We start from the raw sequence: 18,158 nt of genomic DNA, 5'->3' as shown, positions 1-18,158 counted from the left end.
CAGAAACTACCAAAACGTTAGTACATATTTCCATGCCTATATATGTGGCCAAAATATTTTCTTGCTCAAAGTTCAAAATCCTCAGCAAAAGTCACTGCACTTAGCAAAATGGCACACACAGCGCCTAACTAAAATGGTTTGAAAGGGCATGCTTGTATTATATTCATATTTCAAAACGATGCACTCATTTCACTGCATCATTGACAGCAGGGTTCATAAAACCAAGCTTTCTTTTATGATCAATGCATTAGTGATATTATTGATTTCTGTATAAATTATTTCCTGTAGAAATTTTATACTCATCTTTCTTGTTCTACTAATTAATTCAACAGTCAGCTGATATCAAATTGGTTTTCCAGTGATTATTTCCTTCTCTATAGGGTTTATGATATGAGCTTGATGATTTGATATGATTTTCAAACCCACATTAGGCTGACTATGAAATGAAGGAGTATTGCTCAATGAGCCAGCCAAGTTTTAAACAATTCTTAAATCTCATTAACATTTGAATTGACTGTGCATTGATGAGCATAGATAAGATGTAGTGCATCAGGATGCTTAGGGAAATGGTATGGAATACATACATTTTATATATATATATATATATATATATATATATATATATACATATATATACATATATATATGAATATAATTTTTCTATAAGTATAATTTATATATCTATATCTATATCTATATCTATTTGCATACATAATATAAATATATATTTTCAGGAGAGTTGGGGTAAATTGTTACTTGAAGACTTGCATTTTAGTAGATTTTCTCCAAAGATGGGATGAAGAGATGAGTTCAGCAATTGTATTCCTTTGTTGAGGGATTTTGTGGATCTCATCCTGTGACTAAAAGTCAGAGAGAAAATATCAGAAGATGTACCTCAAAGGCCATTCCCCCTGAACCAAATGGTAGTGTGGGATAAATGACAGCCTGTATGAAAGTCACAAGACATCCCAGGCAATTTCTTCCTCCTCCCATGGAACAAGAGGTGGCCCTAGAAGAGACCCCTCTCCAAATGCTACAAATCTCCACTTAATGGTGCTTCCTGGAATTATCTCTGCCCTGTCCAGCCTGCTTTCCTGCAGCAGCTTTTAAGGAGCAGTACACAGTCTGTGCTGTGTTAATCACCTTTGACTGGCCCAGAAACTGCAGACCTCACAGCATTCATCCATGACTCTGTCTCTGCCAGGTTTGTCTACTGTAGTGCAACTGTTTTAGGTCGTTCACTGAGCAGTGCTGCTGATGGAGGGAACATCAAAAGCCTTCTTGCAACATTACCTCAAATAGGTATGTGTTTTTTTCCATGATATCTCATGTACATTTATACTGCTAAGAACAATTAAGTCCCCTTCTATATAGAAAAGTGGTATAGTGACTCTTGGTATTGCATGATTTCTGTGGTGTCTCTGGCTTTCAGTGCTCATCAACTGCCTAGAATAACAAACAAGTACCTATGCAGATGAGCAGGGGTTTGCACACATTGCATCAAATTATAGGCAAAAAAGCTTATGACTAGCTAAATATGCTTTACAGTGAAAATGTTTGCTGATGCCAGTGCGTGGGAAAGTAAACTCAGTGTACTCGGAGGCTTAGAAGTGAGTCACTCCATTTATTAGCAGAAATAAGCACCCAGAAACTGTCTGACTACTAAGCTGCTCTGATTTTCTTTTACTTGCAAATATTCTTCCAGGCAGGCTTAAAAAATTTTTGATGTTGTACAAGTGAGGAGTACAAAAAAGAGAGGCATAAACAAGGTGTAGCACAGTTCTTCCTGGATCTTTCCATATACCTATGTCTGCAGAATTTGGCTGCTTTTCAGAATTCTTCTTTCCAGCAGAGCTTGATCCCCTCAAATCTTTGAAATGGGCAGAGTTCCTGAGGTCACAAGCTGATGCAAAATTGGCAGAAAAGGGGCCATTTCGTCACATTTCATGCTCCCAGCTCCTCCCTCACACTCATTCAGAAGCTGAGTGGCAGGGGTCATGGGAGGCACAAGCAGCTGGGTAGCTGTGGCTCTATTATTTTTGCAACCTTTCATTTTTGCAGTGAAATTGAACCCCAGAAACAGCACTGATTCCTATTAACTGGGATTGCCCTCTGCTGGGCCAGGACAAGCTGGGCTTTCTGCACAGTGCTGCAGGCACCAAGGAGCCAGAAACATCATTGCTCACCACTCACCACTGGCCATCAGCTCCCTTGCCATCTTGATGGTCCTTGTCTGAAAAATGATTCCTAATGGCATCAGGGATTTCTAAAGCAGGGCTGCCTTTCATTGTAGGAAAGGCTCTTTAGGTCTTGATTCTTCTTTCTTCCACTCACTGGAAAAAAGCAGAGAGGGTTTGATAGGGAAATCCCAGGCACTTCACAGCCTGCCATGCCACCTGAGAATCATAACATCATTAAGGTTGGAAAAGATGTACAGGATCATCGAGTCCAACCTTTGACCAAACACCACCATGTCAACTAAACCAAAGCACTGAGAGACACATCCAGTTGTTTCCTGAACACTTCCAGGGATGGTGACTCCCTCACCTCCCTGAAGATCCCATTCCTATGCTTAACCTCCCTTTCAGTGAAAAAAAGTCTTCCTTGTGTCCAGCATGAACCTGTCCTGTCACTGGGAGATGAGACTGACCCATGTGGCTACACCTTTCTTTCAGGCAGTTGTAGAGAGCAATAATGTTCCTTGAGCCTCCCTTTCACCAGGCTAAACACCCCCAGCTGCCTCAGATTCTCTTCATATAACTCACTCTCTAGACCCTCTACCAGCTTCACTGCCCATCTCTGGACATGCTCCAGCACTTCAAAGTTTTTTTTATGATGAGGGGCCCAGAACTGGACCCACGACTTGAGCAGCAGTGCTGAGTGCAGAGGGACAAACATTTCCTTGGTCCTGTTGGCCACACTATTTTTTATATAGTCTGGGATGCCACTGGCCTTCCTGGCCCCTCGGGCAGACCTTTGGCTGAACATAAGAAGTTTTGTTCGTTTCATTGCAGAGGCTGCAAGTGCCAAAGCTGCGCCCATGTCTCATGGGTCTCGAAATTCTACTGATGCAGCAGGTAATGTCTTCTGGTAGCCAGCTGTCACCACAGCCCTTTCAGTGCATGTCACACTGGCCAGGGCAGACTCCATCTAGGAAACTCTGGCTTAAATGGGTGAATGGGTGGCACAGCTGTTTAAAATGCTTTCTTGCATATTGTGTGTAAACATGTTTCTGTGAAAAGGCCTGAGAGAAAGGGCAGCAGGGTGGAAGGCTGCTCTTCATCCTGATGGCTCCCCTCCTGGTCTGAGGAAACCTGTACAGGAAGAGGAGACTGTGCCATCCATTGGGGCCACACAGCCAGCTAGGGGATGGAGGTGTTTCCCAAACACCTGCAGGCAGGGCATGGGGGCATAAAGGCTGAGGAGAATGCAAAAGTCCTGCAAGGAAGCCAAGTATTGAGAAAAGTAGGATTCTGCACTATAAGAAACCACTGAAAAGTTGTTAAATGGAGAGTGGGATGCTGTCAGACCCAGCTCCTGTTGCCTACATGTTTGAGGTTAAGAGTATTTCCTCCGGAGGGGAGAACTAAGTCAAATGCTGTCTGTCATTTTTAGTTTGGATACTCAAATGCTCAGGCTGATAACTCCTGTTCTAGATGCATTCCTTCTTTTCACTGTGGATGAACATAAAGGGATATAACTTTCAGGAAACAAAAAATGAAAACTGACCTGAGACCAATGTGTAAAAAATGAGTTTGAAATCATAGAAATTATCAATAAGTACCTCATGGTTCTGGAGAATAACACAGCTACAAAAGGAAACAGGAAACAGACAGACAAAATCATATGACCCTAGTGATGACAAAACCTATGCAGTCACTAAATGGTCAAAGCCACTTTTTAGCTTCAGGTGTTTTCAGAGACTTTATATAATAACAGTTTTATGTTTATGATCTGCGGCATTATCTCTAGCTGCCCGGGTGGTTCTCCAGACTTGCCTGCATAGGTCGTGACTGTATCAGCTCTAATATAAGTACGGCTAGCCTGGGTTAGTGACTGAGTGAAGGAGTGATCCTTCAAAAAAGGATCCTTTTGATCCTTCAAAAAAGCAGCAGGTAGCATTCTTCTTTCTCTGTCAGTCTGATGTGGCACCTTAGAATAGCTTAGGAACATTATGTTACTGTCTCTTTAGTTTTACAAAACAAGGAGAGATACTTCAGGCACTGTAAAAATCTGGGGTTGTCTGTCTGTGATTTCTTACCATATGCACCTTTGGCATATGAAAGCATCATTAGGCTCAACTTCCCATTTTGTCTTTGCATGATTGTGTCCTATTGTAGTAAAATGCCCCCTGCAATTTCACCTGGCCATGGTAATCTGCTGCGTGTCTGAGTATGAACTGTAATCAGCCTCCAGGAGTTACACTGGCAAACTCTATTTCAGATGTGGCTAAAGTGATTTTTCTCGCACATACACACATTGCAACTTTCCCTCAGCCTTGCCTCATCTGGAACAGTTAGACTGTTAAAATATTTCACACAGACCTATTAAACTATGGGCTCATTTAGTACTTCACTTAAAACAATATTGTGGGTGGACAGAAGTAATTTCTTGAAATACAAGACACATGCTACTGTATGATCATTACAGTTTCCAGCCTGTTTCACACCATTTGCCCGGTGTTAGCTGTAACCTGCCCCGAATGCAGAGCATTTTACTGGAGCAGTTTACTGCACTGAGCAACACAATTAAGTCCCTTACGACACTCTTTGCAAATATTGGTGCTGATAGAGCTGATTAGAGCATTTGCAGTTCTGCTTTACTGTATTATTGACTGAAATTTCAAGGTGAACCTTAATAGGGGAAAATTAATCACTCACTGAACAAGTGTGTACTCTGTCCCAGGCATGAACCACAAGACTCCAAGTAGTCAAGCAATGTCCAAACCAACCTAATGACTGTTCTGACTGTCCTGCCTGTGTATCCGTGGTGCTTTGACCCTGACTGGCCTCACCAGAGCCACTCTATCACTCCCCTCCACAACTGAACAAGGGAGAGAAAATATGACTGACAAAAGGCTTATAAGTTGAGATAAGAACAGGAAGAGATCATCCACCAGTGGCCATCATAAGCAAAACAGACTTGACTTGAGACAGTTAGTTGAATTCATTGCTAATCAAAATCAGAGTAGGATAATGAAAATAAAACAGATCCTTCTTCCCCTGCCTCTCTCCTTCCTGAGCTTAACTTTTATTCCTGATTCTCTACCTCTTCCCTCCAGCTGTGCAGGAAGATAAGGAATGGGGTTTACAGTCAGTTCATCACATTAGTTTCGTCTCTGCTTCCTCCATTGGGAGAGAAGTTCTTCTCCTCCTCCAGTCTGGGGAAGGGGGTGCTTACCATAGGACAGTCCTCCATTAAATTCTCCGATATGAGTCCTTCCCACATGCACCAGTTCTTCTTGACCTGCTCCAGTGCGGGTCCATTCCACATGCTATAGTCCTAAAGGAACAGGCTGCTCCAGTGTGGGCCCCCCATGGGGCCACAAGTCCTGCCAGTAAACCTGCTCCCCATGGCCTTCCCTCAGGGTCACAGCCCTTTGGGCACCCACTTGCTCCAGTGTGGGGCTCCTCCATGGGCTGAAGGGGCACAGCCTCACCACGTCCTTCATCACGTGTCATAGTGGAAGCTCAGCTCTGGTGCCTGAAGCACTTCCTTCCCCTCCTTCTCCACTGACCTTGGTGTCTCCAGAATTATTTGTGCCCCATATTCTCACTCCTCTCTTCTCTGGCTACAATTGCTTCTGTGCAAAACATTTTTTTTCTCTTAAACACATTATCGAAGAGGCGCCGCCACCATGGCTGATGGGCTCAGCCTTGGCCAGCTCCAGGTCTGTCCTGGAGCCAGCTGGAATTGCCTCTGTCAGACATGGAGGAAGCTTTTAGCAGACTCTCAAAGAAGCCACCTCTGTAGTCTGTCCCCCTCTCTCCACACTGCTACCAAAACCCAGCCACACAAATCCAACACAGTATCAGTAAAAAACATCTATATATACATATGCAGATATAATATGGACAACCAGATCTCTTGCACACAGGAAAATTAGTATTTTCTTTACAAGCAGTAGTTAAAGTTTTGATGACCTTACAAAGTTGCTTAAAGTCAGAGAGTTTGGATTCCAGAAAGGGGTTGGAGCAGACTGAAGAAAAGTTTAGCTGAGCACTTAGAGAAAAGGCAGAGCTAACAGACCACCTGGACTTCTTAATATCCTAACACTTCAACAAGCAATTACAAGCCAAGTATAAGAGGAATCAAGAGACATGTTGGTCCTCTGTACGTGATCTTTCATTCTTATACAAAATTTTATCTTTCCATATGGCCTCTCTTCATTAATTACCTTCTGTAAGACTTGCAGGACAAGGTCCACTGGAATTTAATCCCCGAGTGCAGGAATTACGATCCAGTGACAGAGGTGCTGTGTGTGCTGAATGCAGACTTCTTACTGATGTACTTAGCTTGATTTTTCAAGCCTGAAAACCTGAATAAGTGCTTGAAGAATATCTTAACAACTCTCATTTATCTTGGTTCATAAAAATGCAGCCAGATCTAATACAGAAAACCCCTTTCTTTTAAGGAACAGAGACATTTACAGAAGGCTTAGATTAGTTCAGTAGATATTTAATGTAGGCAGAAAAGATGAGTCAGTGCTCATGGAGTAAGATAAAAGGTGCTGAGGTTTCTCTTCCATACAAAGGCACGTTAGCAGTGGTCAGACCTTTGACAACATATTAATTCATTGATGAAAAGCTGATGCTTGGCTTTTCCGTCCTTTGGTGTTCTAGAGACTTTCTCAAAGCACTCTGTGGTACTCTATTGCTTTTGAATATTTCTTCCTACGGTTCCCTATGTGTGATTTTTCCTGGACAGAAGGTACTGCTTTGGTTAATGCCATCCTGAGTTACAAACCACCACCTATCCACCTGCAGTATATGCACACATCTGTACATTTAAATACAAAGTTTGGTTTCAAAAGCCTCTTTTGTTATAGGATGCTTGGATGTTGAATTAAATAATACTTGAGTCCTTCCTGCAGAGACAGAACAATGTATACACCTGTGCTGATAAACCCCTAACTTTTGTTTGCCAGCTGGTTAACTGTGGGGATGTGAGAATGGACACCATAGGTGGATGGTTTTATTCTTTGTAGATGAGGAACTGCCCTATATTTTCACTGAATGTTCATTAGTAGCCTGGCAACTCATTGATTTGTGACTCTTTAACATAGCAATTAAAATGAAATTTTTAAAAATTTAGTAGAAGTCATTTGCCTGAAATCAATTATTTAATTGTCCAAGAATCCAACAACATGGAGTAAAGGGGGAATACTGTGCAGAGCTACTGTAAAAGGGGGGACACTGAGCATATTAGGTACTAACACTGGGTGTCATGATCAATTTTAAATGCTTGTTTTTTTTCACAAAACAGAAAGAACAAAGAGCTCATTCTGTTTCACAGAGCCTGCTACTCTGGTGGCTATTTGGCTATTTCACAGTTCCAGCTGGCTGGATGAGCCTGCACTGCTCCTGTAAAGATGGAAGCATTTCCAGATAGAAATCAAAAAGATGCTTTCTGTTTTTCCTGCAGGCTCACCACTCTCTCCTGTTTGTAGCATTGGTGCAGTTCTCTATTTTGTCTCCAAAGCCCAATTTTCTTTCTTGGTAGCAGCAGGATGTCTATTAGGCAGTCTCATAGCAGTTTCTGCTGTCTTAGTTTCCTGGCGTATCATGGCTCTTTTAACTACTCCAGGGCCTTTTGTATCTCACCCAACAAGCATGTGGATGTTTGGCCCTTTGCCTCTGATGCTTTTCATCAAGAGTTGCCATGTATATTTTTGACATTCCCAATACATGGATCTCATATCTGTTGGGTTGCCTTAGTTGTCAAATATACTTTACTGCTTTGCTCTGGACTTCCTGCCATCCTATGTGACTGCTCAAGGGCAGGTGTAGATATATGTTGTCAGCTGATGCAGCAAAGGAAATTGTAGTAACGAGTGGAGCCATGGCCATGGCTGTTCTGTGTTTTTCAGTGATCTGGAAAGTCATGCTGAGTGAGCACACTGCAGCACAAACTCCATCACAGCACTGCTGGTCTGTGGTGTGTGACTGTCTAAACCCACATGATTAGTTAGTCTTCACTCAAAAGAAGTTTCTGGTTATACAAACAGAAATGTAGGTATACTTGGACAATCCTTATACACTTTGCCCTCTGTATTTCCTTTGGATTTCATTAATGGATATCTCAATCTCTGGCAGCTGATAACATTTCTTACTTGATGACAAACACACACCATGGATGTTCCAGACTTGTTTCCTAGGCCAGGTCCCTGGCTGTAAAACTGCACTGTCTTGGGACTCCTAAGCACAACATTTTTCTCCTAGAATATCACCATTTCCTTTTTTTTTTTTTTTTATTTTTTTATTCTTAAGTGGATAAATTCCTATTTCCTTTTAATCCAGTGTTGAGTAGAGAACCTCACAGGACTTTATCAAAGAAGGTTATGGCCATGGGGCCTGTCAAGACAAGAGCTGAGTTTCAGCCAACTGCATCCTCCAATCCTTTGCTGTTTCTTGACTTACCTGGCTCACTTCATACTCAAGACAGAGTGCCAAAACTGGGACAGCAGGAAAAATTGGGAGGTTGGCCTCAAATGCAAATATAAGCCCAAGGCTAATGTGACAAAATAGATCTGAGATTATTACAAACTCCTCTTCCCATTTCTGCAGTTTTAAAGAAATTATATTAGCAGCTCATAGTGACAGAGGGCAGCTCCAAGGCAGAAGTGAGAAAGTAAAGTTTCTAGACCTTCTATAGGACATAGATTAAAGGGGAAGAAGATAAATTACTGAACCACCAGCCAGAGTGACAGATGAAGCACCTTGCAGCAGCCTCCTCCCTCCTTCCTAAAGTGCAAGCCCTGATCCTGCCAGCAGTGTGAGATGCTGGTGAGGAGATCAAAGCCACAGAAAAAGCACCCCACAGCAGCCACCAGCTAGTTGCAAATGCCTGTCTCTTCTGTACACATGAGATCAGCTGAGACCTTAATAAGGAGAGTTAGTTAGGCTGACAAGAATGATACAGTTAACTTGCAGACGTGGTATTGAATCCACGTGCATGACCACTCATTTTTTTATAGTAAAATACTGTCTGTGGCGCATCCGGTCACATCCAGAAAGACAGGTGGGAGCTTACAGGTAAATTTATGTAGCCGAAATCTAGAAATTCCATTTTGGATGTTTTAAACCAAGAAGGTAGTCTATGAATTTAGCCCCAGAAGCTGCCCTGCTCTTGATTCCAGAATGGAATGTTACCATAACAGGGTTCTGGTAAACCGCAAAACTCCCAGAGTCCTGAGATTTTACTTTGCCAGAAAGACTCAGGTCTAGCCAAAGAACTGCATGATGGATGCTGCTTGAATAGCAGGCCAGAAGACAAATTAGGGGAATCAAACAAAAAGTTCAGTATAAATCACAAGAAAAATATATTTTACAGGTTTGAAAACTATAGTAAATGAACTTGATGTAGGTAAAAGATGAACTGTCATTTTGAAACTATTTTTTGGAAAGAGTTCGTAAGTCTTCATACTTCCTCTAGTGAGGCCAGACTACAGTTTTTGGTAAATAAAGCAACTTCTGTGCTCTCCCCCCACCCTGCACTACCAAGAACCATGCCATGCAAAACCAACACAGACTTTGTTGTTAAAATGTATAAACAGAAGTAAATTTCACACAGCTGTAGCAGTGACAAGAAATGTATGACAGTTAGCTTATTTTAGTGCCTGAAGAGCTTCTTCAAGTGTGGTTGGCCAGCTCTTCCCTTATGAGCTATCTCTCCTTTCATTTACCCAAGAAAGGCCTTGTTTTTGTTGTGTGGGATCCTCAGCTTCTTGGAAGACCTCCAAGGCATCCACAGGCCCTGTAAGGTAGGTCTTCAAACATCGAGGAGACACTCTGAACTTCACCCCCATTGGCAATATTCTCAGTTCAGACAGCAGGACAGAGCTCTTCAGATGTGCCTTTTGACTCAACACCACCCAGCATCAAAGCAGACAACCAAAGAACCCACTGTTTTGCACAGGGCTCACTTTTATTTCAGTGCACCAGAGGATATTTGTCTTAGCTGGTGTCTTTTGCAGAGTCTTCTTGATTGGCTTTGAATCCGGCTACAGCCTTAAGTTATATTTTATACATTTAGCAAATGCTATTGCGATCAGAACCGTATTTGGCATTCAAATGTATGCAGAAAAACTGGCTGAGTTGGTTAGCTCCCCATTCCCAGCAAGAAGTGCTGCCAGTGTGTCAGTCAGGCAAGGCTGCATGTCCACTGGAAGGAAACAAGGCCCTTGAAGGGCCTTCCCAAGTCCTCTTGTTCAGTCCATAGGATGCCTCTGGGATGTTTTATACATGCTCCAACTGCACTGGTAGGGAAAAACCTGAGGAGCAGCTGGTCCTTGCAGTGCCCCCTGCCAGTCTGAGTCCCCTGTGAGCCTGTTCAACTCCATGTCTCACCCATAGACAGCAAGGCATTCCAAGGGACACTCAGGGGCAAGACATCGTAGTCCCCTTTGCTGGGCAGGTATATCCAGGAGAGGATGGCATTCTGAAGCCACCCAATGTGCCTCTGAGAGGTTTGTGTTGGTTCACAGCATGCACCAGACACGTTCTCACAGTGTGGCATACTATTACTTATGAATATACAAGTGGCAGAATAGAACAAAAAACTGTTGTGTCTTACGAGCACATACAAAACATTTAAACAGCCATGACCCAGAATTTCATCTATCCTTGTAGCATCTTTAGATGTCTCCCAACATTTGATTTTACTCTTTTTTCTGGTTTAGATACCTACATGTCCTCTACTAACCAGTCAATAGATTTGAATCTTCCTCACAGTTGTCCCTATAAAGTTCCCTTTTAGAGCTACCATTTTTAAACAGCTGAGCTAGAAATTTAAAAGATATTCTGATAAGAATGGTTCCAAGATAAAAATAAAGATGCAGGATTTCAGAAGAATCTTTGCTTTATTTGGATTATGGTTGAGCTCCAGTAAAGAATATTATTTATTGGGAATTCACACTGCAAAACCAGAAAATTGCTGAAGAGTAACTTGCTGATTACTACAGATAAGCACACTTGAAGGATGGAAATACCAGCTTAAACAAGTGAATGCATAATTTATTTGTTTTACCAAAGCAAAGGTAATCAAGACCTTTTTTTTACCATCTTTTTTTTTTTTTTCATTGTCTTCTCTTCAGTTCTGCCCCTACAATGGGCTAAATATTTATATTATGCATTCCCAGGTTTTCTTAGGAACTAGAATAATGCAGTTGCAGTTTAACGATGTGAAAGAACAGCAAAAAAATCCCAGCAGAGGTGGAAGAGTGGAGGGACACACTGCATTATCTTTGTACCTGTACCGATTTGTACTGTACTGCATGCTACTAACCAGCCAAAAGTATTGTTCTGTTGATTGATGCTGTTGTTAAATGGTTCAGGTTTCTATAGTTCCTCAAACACAAACAGTATTTTTGTTCTGCAACTGAATGGATTTGTTCTCTCCCCTGTACATGAGAGATTAATATGTCACATTCCTAATAGCATTAATAGGAGCTGCTTGCAAAAACCTCTTCATGACATTTAGCCAGGTCCTGCAGTAGCAATGCAGACCTAATTCTGCTCTGGAGGAAGCTGGATGCTGTCTACAGATCTGTGTAAAATGAATAAAAAAGGGTGTTGCAGACTCAGTGTGCTGTGTTGGATTCTTTGCAAGTCACCCTGTTGAAGAAATGAGAGTGAAGCTGTATTGGCACTGAGGAGCATTCTCTAAAATAACAAGTCTTGAATTTTGTACTGCACATTTTTGTCTTTGTCTCTTTAAAAAACAACAAAACAAGCAACACCTCAACCCTGAGAACCAGAGATATGGAGAAATAGCAAATACAGAGAATAGTACATAGTAAACATGGAAAAAACAGCAAACAGGAAGAAAATAGTAAATAAAACCATTCTATTACCACTTTTCCCTTTGAGAAAGATTTAATGGAAGATAAAAAGTCAGAAAAAAAATCTCAGTGTTATATGTAACTGGACAAAGATTTCTGCTGAGTATCTAATGTAACTTTCTTGTTTCTCTACTTGAATAGGAATCTGCTCAAGTTGTAGAGGCAAAATTATAAACAACAATTAAAGTGACTGATCATCCCACTTCACCTAGTTAGATTTAGAAACTGCAGAACATATGATACGTGAGAATAAAAATTATTTCAAGCCATCCAGAGAACATAAGCATAGGCCCTTATCCTGTGAGCAGCCTTTGAGGTACTGGCAAGGACATCCAAGACAACCAACCTGGATGGCAACAAACCTGACTTATGGTGACCAACATAATGGAGACTCAAAGAAGCCTGAAAGAAACTGAAATTAATTTTTTTGAGTAGCTCCAGTCAGAATTGTAAGAAAGGTGCTGCCAGTGAGGTTTGCCTGGAACACACAATCACACTTTGGCTTCTCAGAAGCTCTTTGAAAGCTGGAGGTTGGACATAAACCTCCCATGTCTTTGACTGTAAGCACTTCATTCTGTGTTGGGGGATTTCTTCACCATGTGCTTCAGTGTGGGTGTTTTTTACAGACTATGACCTCAGCTACTTTGCAAACTAAACAGCTTTTGTTTGGTTCTCAGTTTTCTGTAAGATGATTCTCATGTGTGACATCTCACATCTCAGTGGATACAGCCTCCTGTCTGTGGAAGAAAGCACAACTATTTTAACTAAAAAACCAGACATGTCTGCAGTTTGGTTTGAAGCTTTCAGTCATGAATCTCATGATAAAACTGAGACTGAGCCCCACAACATTGTGAAACAAACTTTACAGACTAAGGATGTCTCCTCAAAACTACTGGAGACAGAGATGCCTATTTTGAAAAGAGAGAAAAAGAGATAATGCATCTACTAGAAGAGGCAAGACAGTGATTCAGTGGTCTACCTGATCATAACTCCACTGGTGCCTTGATAAATAAATCTTATCATGACTGTGCAAGAAGACCACAAATCAGGAGATAGATGCATAATCATCTGAGATTTGGTACAGGACCTTCATAAGAAGCTCAATACATGTGGTACAAACAAGAACTAGTTAAAAAAAATCCAATAATTTGAAGAATATTAACTCAACATTGATTTTTTTTAATGGCCTTTTTGCAGAAAAATGTTATCACTTTTAGAGCAGCTGGTGACCTCAGTAAGCCCTCTGTCCCCAAGTGAAAAACAAAAAGGCCCTGTGTTTTAGTTAAACTGCACTTGGCATCACAACAAGCATTGTAAGATGGTACTGCCATCTTCATGAATAAGGAACATTTGATTTATTTATTAGTTTGAAAGTGAGAAGATTCTGGGAATTTGTTGTCAAGCCAGAAGACTTTCTATTGTATTACCTGTTCTTCCAATTTGTATAATGAAGCTGCAGAGAAGAAGAAACTAGCAAGTGAATTAATCTTTTATGAGTTATTTTCAGTTATTTCCTAAGTAAACACATAGAGTCCTCTGTATTCATATTCCCTCAGTCACAGTTTAGTACCTAAGACACTTGAGCTTGTCACCTAGGTCCTTGGATGCAATCCTATGTAACAAATGCCTAAAAAAATTCAAGTCTCCCATCACCTACGTGCCAGAAAAAAAGTGGAAGATGGAAAGGCTATTTCCTACCTTGTTTTCTCATGGCTGGTCAAGAAACAGTGGTAAGGAAATGAGGAAATGCTCTCCTATGTACCTTGTTGTTTATCATTCTGCCCATCAGGGAGTACAATCTGAAGGTAAGGTAGAACATTTATTTAATTAGTCCACCACAAATGCTCTCAATGCAAAGTCTGCATCAGTTAATGATACTTTGCCATTCTGAGAGCTGGTATTTTTCTATTTTATCAGAAACTGTAAACCTCCTGCAGGCAGATGAAATACTTTTTATTAGTCCCAAGGGCTTAGCTGTTCAATAAATTAAGAGCAGGAAATCCAAGACATGTTATCTCTTCTACCTGAATTCATTGGCAAATTGTTCTCAGTTGCATAACAGGTGCAAAACACATCATATCCTGCGCCTTGCTCCTTCTGAGACAGCCATCCGAGATGCTCTGATGCTTTCTGTGCAGTGGGTCTTCTGTATCAGATTTCAAAAGCAAAATCTTGCTGGCTGTCTGTGAGCATGGAGATCTTTACTGCCTACTGCAACACCTCTGGAAATGGGCTGATGATGTGCATGTGGACTGCAGAATATTAATAAATCCTAGGAATAAACAATACCAGAAAGTGTAAAGTATTGCTCCTTATTGTTGCCTTACATCTGAAAAGGCAATAAGGGAATTAACTAATTTTCTTTTAAAAGTATTGCTCGTCAAAAGTGTCAATCCCAGCCCATCCCAAACCAACACAAGTCTTACTGTTACCTTGAATGACATTGGGGTTAGGAATGCAAATATAATAGGTGCATCTGATAATCAGAAACACACATGTGCTCCCCCAATCAGAAAACACTGCCATAGTGAACTCCCTCACACAACCATGGTAATTCGCTATTTGATACTTCATGCGGCTGCATTCTGAACACTGAACTAGAGGACATGGCTTTCACGTAACAAATTTGGAAGTTTCTTGAGTCAGATGGGCCCAGGGACCATAGAGTCAGGCTCACTGTCCTTCCAGTACTCCCAAACAGAGCAGGCAGGAGGTTTGCATTGCACGGGAAACGCATGCTAAGCTCTCCTAGGTGAGATTTGGAATTTCTCCTAACATGAAGTCTGTTTTTAACAAACAACCCCAAACCAAACCAAACCAAAAATAATTGTTTGTATTTGTGGAAAATTTGTATGCAATTTGCTGCTACACATGGCTCCTTTCTTTGGATTCAAGCAGACCTGAAGGTAGAAATCCGAGTTCAATTGTCAGACGGCAGCAGGGGAGCGGTGGGTGGCCCTGCTCTTTGCTGTGCTCGGCGGTGAGCACCAGCCTCCCCCGCTGCTCTGATTTGCTTTCCCTCTGCGTCCCGCCGTGCCTGCTAAGCAAGGCAGCTGCCACAATCAAAGTCAGAACCTCAGGACACAAAACCATCTCCGAGAACAACCTTTCTGCACTAGACAGGCTGATTGAGGATGGCAGCGCACGCAGCAGCCCTGACCTCTGTATGACTTATCAAAAGTCAAAAATCACATTGTTGTCTCAATTGTGTGTGAAAACAATGACTAACTAGTATGTTTTAGCTAAAAGGGATAAAGCAAACAGTCTTGGGATGTTCTCCATGGGAGATTGTGTCAGGCGCAACAGGGTAGGTAAACACCCTAATCCTGAGGCCAAGAGGCTGCAGCAGGAACACCACATTTTCACAGCTGTGAAACCAAACCTGTGGGTTACCCACTCTAGGGCTGGACCTCCAACAGTGAGCAATTTCAGCTCCATCAAAGAAAGATGCATGAAGCACTGTAACAGGCAGAGATGGGATAAGACAACCCCATATGAAATGCCTCATCCTAATTCTTCATTTGGGACTGGCTTGACATCTGGAACAAGAATTTACGGTCTGGTCTTTCCAAATAGTGTGTTTGTGGATTCCCAGTTGTGTAAGGACAGGTCAAGAAGGTGAAAAGAGCATTAGTTATTATAAAATATTATATATCTTTATAATACAGTATAAATATAATATTAAATATAGAGCTTAGATGAAGAGAGTATTACTATAGTCACAGAGTCAAGAACAGGCTGGGCTTCAGACTGCCTGTGAGTGAGGCCAGATAACATCTTAAAAACAGCTCTTCTTCTCAGTGCTCCCTTTGTAATGCAGGGTGAAACAGCCCTACCTCTTCTTCCAGCAACACACTTTCAGCCCCACTCTCTCACCCCCTGAGACACTGTGCTATGGTGTGAAAACCAGTTCACATAGGACTCTGTAAGGGAAAACCCATCACCTGACAGGTTTGGTGCTGATTACACGATGCTCATAATTTAGGGTGGATTGAAATTAAATTTAACTTTGCATGATTCATTCCTCTGAGACTTTTCAGCATTAGCAGTTGCAAAGGCTGCTGAGTTTGAGGAACAGAGTTAATGCCACTCAACGTGCCTTACAGCACTTTCATAAAGACCATTTTCACTTTCAGGACTGAAAACTTTCACAGGGTAAGATCCATTACAGCTCATTTTCAGGTTTCCTTAACAATCCGTTTTAAAAAGACATTTTAAAAGGCAAACTGAAGATCTAACTCTGGCACTGGAAGGCGGCTAGACACAGAAACTGCTGGACCATTATACTAATTGCAACTTAAATGTTTTAAAGAACAGCCAGATAAGTTTACCTCAGCTTTGCAAAGGTGTATTATTTAACAAACACACAGAGTACAGTCTTCTTTCCTATCTAGAAAATGTGGAGGAGAAAAATTTTTACTTGACTTTTACTGACTGTTGGCTTTGAGGTTTTGAATATTGGCTTTTTCATTTAGTTTAGATCTTGTTTATTGAAACCTTCAGAGCTAATGTGGACAATTTACACTGCCATGTTGTTGTGACTTACAATTCATATTGAATCATGTCAGACTCCATCTGAGGTATAAGTGTACAGCAGCAAAATCAATACTACCTAATGTTACATCAGCTTTCTATAAAATGCATTCTGTGATTTTAATGCAAACTATAACATAGCACAGATAAGGTATATTTAAAAACTAAGCTTCTAGTCAGAAAAACACGAGAGGTTATTAAGTTTATCTTGATTATCTTATGAGTGTTTTTGACAGAATATATTATCACAAATCTTCTTAAATGTGAACCCTTGCTACCTATAACAACTTACATGAAACACCAAAGCCAGTCACTCTAGATATCATCTATTAGTCCTAAGAATCTATAAAGTTAGTCCATCACCATTTGACAGACTTGAATCTGGCTACATGTGGGTTTCAAAACCTTAAGAGATTAAAAGCCATTCAAAACCAGGCATTTTTTAATGGAAGTCTGTATCACTCTGTCTCCTAAAGAATTTTATTCCTGACAGTAGCTGGGAAGCAAAATTATTTTCTGATACAGTTTGCAGCTAATGGCAGAAATTGAGGGAATTACAAATAATGGAGAGAGATGATCATAGATAGAGCAATTGGGAGATTCAGCACACCAGCTGCCATAATCAATATGCAATTATTACTTCCAGAAACACAGAATTATTGATGTTTTAACAGCTTTTCATTGTTTTAAATTCTTTTTCTAGATTTGAAGGTAATCTGAAGTGGACAATATACTGATACCTTCTGTATTTTATTTCAGTGTTTTAAGTCACCCTCAGTGTTTAAAAATCCATTTTTTATTTCAAAAAGTGCTTGTTACCTACAAAACCCTAATGACAATTTGCTTCTAAAAACCATCACCACAAAAATGTTGGAAGTTCTCTGTGGGAGCAGAGGAGGTTAGGTTCTGCTCCTGCTACCAGACGAGATTACAAGGCTGTCTCGTCATTCAGGAGAGCACTGGAACACAAATGTGGTAAGAAAGACAGATAAGTTTAAAATCAGGATGGCACACAGCTTCCCTCCTCCTCCTTTATTTATTTTTTTAAATTTTATGAAAAAATAAAAATGTTTTTTCAAATGTGTTTACAATCAACACGAAAAGAAGAGGAGGAGCCGCTGGGAAGACAACAAACTGCAGAGCAGGAAAGCAAAACTCAGCGTGTCTGTGTGCCACTCACATAACCAGGCACAGAACCCTTCCAAATGTAATCCTGTTTGTGTCACTGTTTGCTATACTCTCTAACTGGATTAAAAGAAAAAGAAGACAGATCCAAATCCTCCAAGGGCTATCTTTGGAACATCTTCAGAGATTAATGACAGGCTCACAAATAGGAAACTGTTTATAAGACTCATTTGTGGCATGCCTCTAGATTTGGAGGCTGAGGAAGTCAAAACAGTATGGGTAGAATAATGGAGAAAAACTCCAGAACAACCTTGCCAGTTTATTCTCAGATTATGTTGTCATTCTCTTTCTGTGTCTGTCTCTTCTTTTGCTTGAAAGAAAAAGAATTTTCTAGGTTTTATTTATTTTTTGTAACTGTTTGGGATTAATGAAGCATGTA

The 18,158-nt window shown here is 40.9% G+C and overlaps 1 protein-coding gene across 2 annotated transcripts in view; it reads left to right on the top strand.

Annotated features, from left to right (window-relative positions):
• Positions 1-1,165: 1,165 nt before the first annotated feature.
• Positions 1,166-18,158, top strand: part of MYO3A (myosin IIIA) — a 137,947-nt gene continuing 120,954 nt past the window's right edge. The window contains exon 1 of one of the 2 annotated variants that reach the window (XM_038127691.1): positions 1,166-1,302. The gene's annotated coding sequence lies outside the window, so the exon portion shown is untranslated. The remainder of the gene's footprint in view (positions 1,303-18,158) is intronic. The other variant, XM_038127688.1, reaches the window with a different exon arrangement.

The sequence above is a fragment of the Motacilla alba genome, chromosome 2 (genome assembly GCF_015832195.1).
Source record: "Motacilla alba alba isolate MOTALB_02 chromosome 2, Motacilla_alba_V1.0_pri, whole genome shotgun sequence".
Classification (NCBI taxonomy): domain Eukaryota; kingdom Metazoa; phylum Chordata; class Aves; order Passeriformes; family Motacillidae; genus Motacilla; species Motacilla alba.
The sequence above is the reverse complement of the archived record's forward strand: the minus strand, read 5'-3'. Positions and strand labels throughout refer to the sequence as shown.